This window comes from Tenrec ecaudatus, chromosome 1, assembly GCF_050624435.1.
Source record: "Tenrec ecaudatus isolate mTenEca1 chromosome 1, mTenEca1.hap1, whole genome shotgun sequence".
In the NCBI taxonomy this organism is placed as follows: Eukaryota; Metazoa; Chordata; class Mammalia; order Afrosoricida; family Tenrecidae; genus Tenrec; species Tenrec ecaudatus.
In genome coordinates, this window is record NC_134530.1 from 308,778,158 (window position 1) to 308,784,157 (window position 6,000).

A 6,000-nucleotide genomic window follows, 5' to 3' on the forward strand; every position below is an offset into this window, starting at 1 on the left:
CCTGCCCACCACAGACATGCACTCACCACCACCCACCATAACCACACCGTGAATTTGCAACAGAGGAGGCAAAAAGAACCAAAATTTCCCAGGCCCTGCGTTTTTTTCTTAAAAGTGCATTAAAAAGAAAACTTTGTTTGTATTTTTTATTTCCTTTTTTTTTTTACATAGTGTTAGGGGTCAGCCATTTTTACCAAACCGGCCTTTGGAGCGCTCTCTGTCCTACTTCAGACTCTACTTGTGGTGTGACCATGTTCACTATAATCTCAAAGGAGAAAAAAACCTTGTAAAAAAAGCAAAAACAACAACAAAAAATCTTATTTTTTTCCAAGCTTTCCAGTAACTGTTTTGTGTATGTACTTAGCTGTCCTATAAGTAGTTGGTTTGTGTGAGATGGTTAAAAAGGCCAAAGATAAAGGTTTCTTCTTCCTTTTCTTTGGTCTATGAAGTTGCTGTTTATTATTTATTATTATTTTTTGGCCTATTGGACGTATGTGTGAAGCAATGTTGTCCAACAATAAACCAGAATTTTATTTTGCTGAGTTCTTAAAAATAAAAAAAGAAGAAAACAAGTAGGATTTATCCCAGAACTGCAAATTTGATTTAACACTGAATTATCAATTAGTGCAACATACATATTAATAGAATAAAAATTAAAATTTCATCTGACCATCTCAATACATTCAGGAAAAGGGCATTTTAAGAAGACCTATATCCACACATATTAAAAGCTATACAAAACTATAAATAGAAGGGAACTAACTTCCTCAACCTGATCATGGATAAATTCACCAAACTTACTGGCATAGAGTTGATTCTGCTTCATAGCAATGCTATAAAACAGAGTAAAGCTGTCCCTGTACATCTGCTAGACTGTAAATCTTACAGAAGTAGAAAGCCTCACCTTTCTCACAAAGAGCAGCTGGCGGTTTTGAACTACTGACCTTATAGTTAGCAGCCCAACTTATAGTCCACTGTGCCACCATATCTGCCAAAAAAACTAAAGCTAATATCATGCTAAATTGTGAGCATCTGAAGGCTTTTCCATGTTACCAGAACTAATTAAGGATTCCATTCTCAATGATTCTATTCTATTCAACATTCTATCCAGAGAAATAGACAAAAAGAAATTTAAAGCATTTAAGATTGAAAAGATAAAAGAAAAACTATAACTTATAAATGACATGATCCTGCAGACAAAACAATCTATAAAATAAATCTAATGTGAAAATTAATAAGCAAAATGAACAAGATCATAACATATAAGATCAATACTATAAAATAATGCACTTTTGATGTACTCTCAATAAACAGTCCAAAAGTGAATTGAACACAATTTCAATCATAGTACTGTATGTAATTTGTTGTTAGGTGCCACCTTATCATTTCTGCGGCCCCATGTGACAGAATGAACTTGCCCCATAGTGCACTCTTGGCTGTAATCTTTACATGGAAACAGAGTTCATGTGTGGGGTCCAGCCCCATGAGCCAACAGGGTCAGGCAGAAGTGGGAGTTAGCATGACAGGTGAGTGACGAGATGCTCTGAGCTGGTGAAAACACTTCAAGGACTCTGTGAGAGGCCAGGCCTCCCCCGTCTCTTTGGTAGCCTTTTAGGCCCAGGTGCAGAAGGCTAAAGGTTACAGATAACTTTGAACATTGTTGCTTAGCCCCAGATCTGCAGACAACAAAGTTGCAGTGGAAAACTCCCCAGCTACTCCCTCCCCTAAACCCCGGCTATAAAACTCTTCACCTCTTGCCTGGACAGCCCAACTTAGCAGACCCCCAGCTGGGAACCAGAGGACCTCACCTGGGAGCTCAGGATGGTCCGTGCCCTTTCTCTGTACTCCCCTCCCTCCTGGGCTGTGCCGCTTTTCTGGCCCCAATTCAGGGACCCATGAGACTTCTCTGGCCCCAAATTAGGGACCCATGAACCTTGCCCGGGAGCTCTGAAATAAATCTTTGAAATTGTTTCTGCCTTTGCCTTTTTTTTTTTCTTTCATCGCCAAATCTACCTTACAGAAACGACTGTGCAATCATAGAAATAAAAGATACAGAAAGAACAGGGCACAGAGTACTGATCACCAATATGGAGACAAGAAGAGTCTCGAGTTTATTCAACAATGGGGTTACCCACCTCCCCCCCCCACAAGGGGATGAACAACAGAGATGTGGATAAAGGGAGACTGTGGTCAGTGTAAGATATGAAAGCAATTTTAATTTACCAAGGGGTCATGAGAGTGGGAGAGGGGGGAAGGAAGGGGAAACGAGGAGCTGATACTAAGGGTTCAAATAGAAAGTAAATGTTTAGAAAATGATGATGACAACATATGTACAAATATGCTTGATAAAATTGATGTATGGAATGTTATAAGAGCCCCCAATGAAATGATTTTTAATGGGGTTATGTAGCAATAGGCCTGCAAGCCTCTAGTTGGCACATAGACAATAGAATGGGCAATGTGTGAATCTTGGATATCCTGAAATCCCCAGGGGAACACCTCATGATAAGTATCAGGCATTTAAGAGACAAGAAGAGATGTTCCTGGTGTGAGATGAGGCAAAAAATGACTAATCTGAAAGATAGGCCGCCTTCAGCTACGGAGCCAGGTACCAGATGCCTGTAGGAGACAGCCTTCTATTAGAATTTTAATGGAGGTCAGTTGTGGAGAAATTGCTATATATGGAAAATGTATATTTGACTATTATCCATATCTCAGGACTGTGAAAGTCTTTCTGTAAACACTAATGCTGGTTTCCAAGCCCTGTGGTGTGAGTGTAAAGATCAGGCCCCTTACACTCTCTTCCAGTTTCTCACACTCCAGGTCTCGCTACTGCAGAGCCACTGGGTGAGTTCACACCACCAAGATTTCAATTAGCAGCAGTTCATTGAGCTACTAGTGCCAGCAAGGTTCCACAGGTGTTAATTCCGCTGGTGTTAGGTGTCCTTTCAACAGTTCCAACTCATAGCAACCCTGTGTAAAACGGCTACCTGATCCTATGCAATCCTCACAAGAGTTTATTTACTTTATTTAAGTAGCCATATTAATGGATTCAACAAAAATGTTCAGGACCTGTCTCCTGAAAACTATAAAACATTGCTGAGATAAAATAAAGACCAACGTAAGTGGAAATTTAAGCTAAATTCCTGAACATAAAATCTCAATAAGTCAGAATGTACATTCTTCTGAAACTGTCTTATAGATTTAATAAAAACCCAATCAACCAGTTTAGAAACTGAAAAGCTTAGTCTAACATATACGTGGAAATATAAGTATCAAACCCACCGGGGCTGTCTCAAACTCACCTGTAACTCCTGGATGTAAGGCTGGTGACTGCTATCCAAGGGCATAGAGCTGTTGGTCATTGGACTTTGATTCAGGTCTCTTCCCTTGAGCATGCACAATGAATGGTGGCCAAAGACTACCATATACTTACAATTTTAATCCCCTCCTTGCTGTCTTATGGTATGTATTAAACTGTCAGGTGTGGCTCTGCTGTTATGAATTAATATTATTGAAGGTTTGCCCTATCACCAACCCCCACTGTTAGTGTAAATAGTGTCAAGTCACTTAAGAATTGGATGGGTACACATCAACACACCCAAATACAGGATCTGCTGGATTGCTTCGGCCTGTATAGATGGAGATATGGTCTGTGCAACTTATGCTCATGAATTTCCCAAGTACGGTGTGAAAGTTGGCCTGAACAATGATGCTGCAGCACATTATACAGGCCCGCTGCTGGTCTGCAGACTTCTTAATAGATTTGGCATGGACAGATATATGATGGCCCAATGGAGGTGACCAGAGATAAAAACACATGGAAAGCATTTATTGTTAACCTGGTGCCTTCATCTTCTATCTGGATGATGGCCTTGCCGGGACTACCACTGGCAATAAGTGTTTGGGGCTACGAAGGAAGATGTGGATGGAGATTCATCTATTCTTCATAGTACCAAGAAATTTTTTTGGTTATGATTCAGCAAACAAGGAATTCAATGTAGGAGTACATCTGAAACACATTGTGTGTCAGAACGTTGCAAACTACATGCATTACCTAATGGAAGAGGATGAAGATGCTTACATGAAACAAATCTCTCAATACAAATAAATCCTGACATGATGGAGAAGATGTATAAGAATGCCTGTCATTTGCATCCATGACCCTCAACCCAATGACACATGAAACATGAGTGTCCTTGAGCTCGATAGTATATATATATATATATATACTTAATATATAATATATATATATTCTTATTAAAGGTGCCACCCCAGCCTCCCAAAAAAGGAAACAATGCACATGCTACTATGGGAAAGAATCTAGTGTGTAAGAAAAAGCCTAAAAAAGGATTTTTAAAAAGAAAAGGTGGGATCGTCCCAAAACGTCTCTTGTCCAGGAGAAAGATCAGGTAGCTCAGAAGAAAGGAAGCTTCCCCAGAACTCAAGAGTGGACTGCTTAGAGCTAAACCAGACCGTAATTTTCCACGAGGGTCTCCCACCGAAAGACAATAAACTTTTTCACCAAGTTAAAAAAAAAAGAGCACAAAGAAAGATATGACAGCACTTAGTGACCCAGTACAGGAAGTCACTCACCCCTATCATCTGCGTATTGGCTAGTACAGGAAGTCACTCACCCCCATCATCTGGATATTGACTAGTACAGGTAGTCACTCACCCCTATCATCTGCGTATTGGCTAACCAGGTGGGTCATAAGTGACAGTGCACTTTGAAGGGGAGGGATAGTAGATTCAATTTTGTTTGTTTGTTTTTTAAAAGAGTAGCAAAGAATTTAGGGATATATTTTCAACCACTGCAAACACCCTATCCAGTGACAGGTGAATGGATGAACACATTGTGACGGCTCCACACAGTCGTCTACTCTCAGCAACAGAAGAAAACACGCATGGGCTGTTGATCCACAAACATCATGGCTGGATCACACACACACACAAAAAAAGGCATTGCAAGGTATAAGAAACCAAACACAGGCAGGGGGAAGAGGGGAACAGGGAGGGTGGGGGAGGGAAAAAAAGGAAAACGAGCTGATTCCAGGAACCCAAGTGGAAGGCGAATTTTGAGAATGACGAGGGCCACGAATGTATAAGGGTGCTTTATTCAATTGACGTATGTATGGATTGTTATAAGAGTTGTATGAGTCCCAATAAAAAGATTTATTAAATTTTAAAAAAGAAAGAAACCAAACATAAAGGACTATGTCATGGGTGAATCCATTTCCATGAAGTTCTAGAACAGACAGAACATTCCAAAGTAATCGACATGAGGGCAGTGGTTGCTTGAATTAATATTGTTTTTTAAAGCACGGTGGTGATTGTAAGTGGGCCTGGGAAACTTCTGGAAGAATGGAAGTGTTCTATATTTCCAGAAGGATGGTGGTAACCTGAACGGATTCACTTGCCAAGTCTCCAGTGAACTGTGCATTAAAATCTGTGTGTTTTATTATGTACATTATACTGCACCTTAAATGGGGGAGGAAGTAATCAGCCTAAGATGGAGTAATCAACCTAAGATGGGAGCACATTTGAAGCGAGAGAGAAGAGCTTGAAATTATGGGGCCCCTTGGGACTTTAAAAGAGCAATTGACCTGGCCCTCTCTGGTGGCAGAGGGAAGCAGTGGTGACCTTTCTATTTACCACAGGGAGCACTGCTGCTGGTACATTTCCTCTGGATGCCCCCACCCCTACTTACTTAACCAGGATTAATGCCAGTGGCTAATTGTCTGTGGGCTATGGGGCCTCAAACCTTGGTAAAATTAGACTGATTCTCTCCATGGGATTAAAAGCCTGGCATGCCTCCCTCTTTCACCTCACCATGCCTCCCTTTCTACCTCCAGTGTCATGAGACAAGAGGTTGTTAGCATAAAGCTCTCTGGAAGAGTTCCCTTGGCCTCACATGCCCCACAGAGAGACGGGGTTGGGCCATCATTAGTGTGTGGCCACTGGGGTGCACATCTCAGCCAAAGAAAGAGTTACACTTTC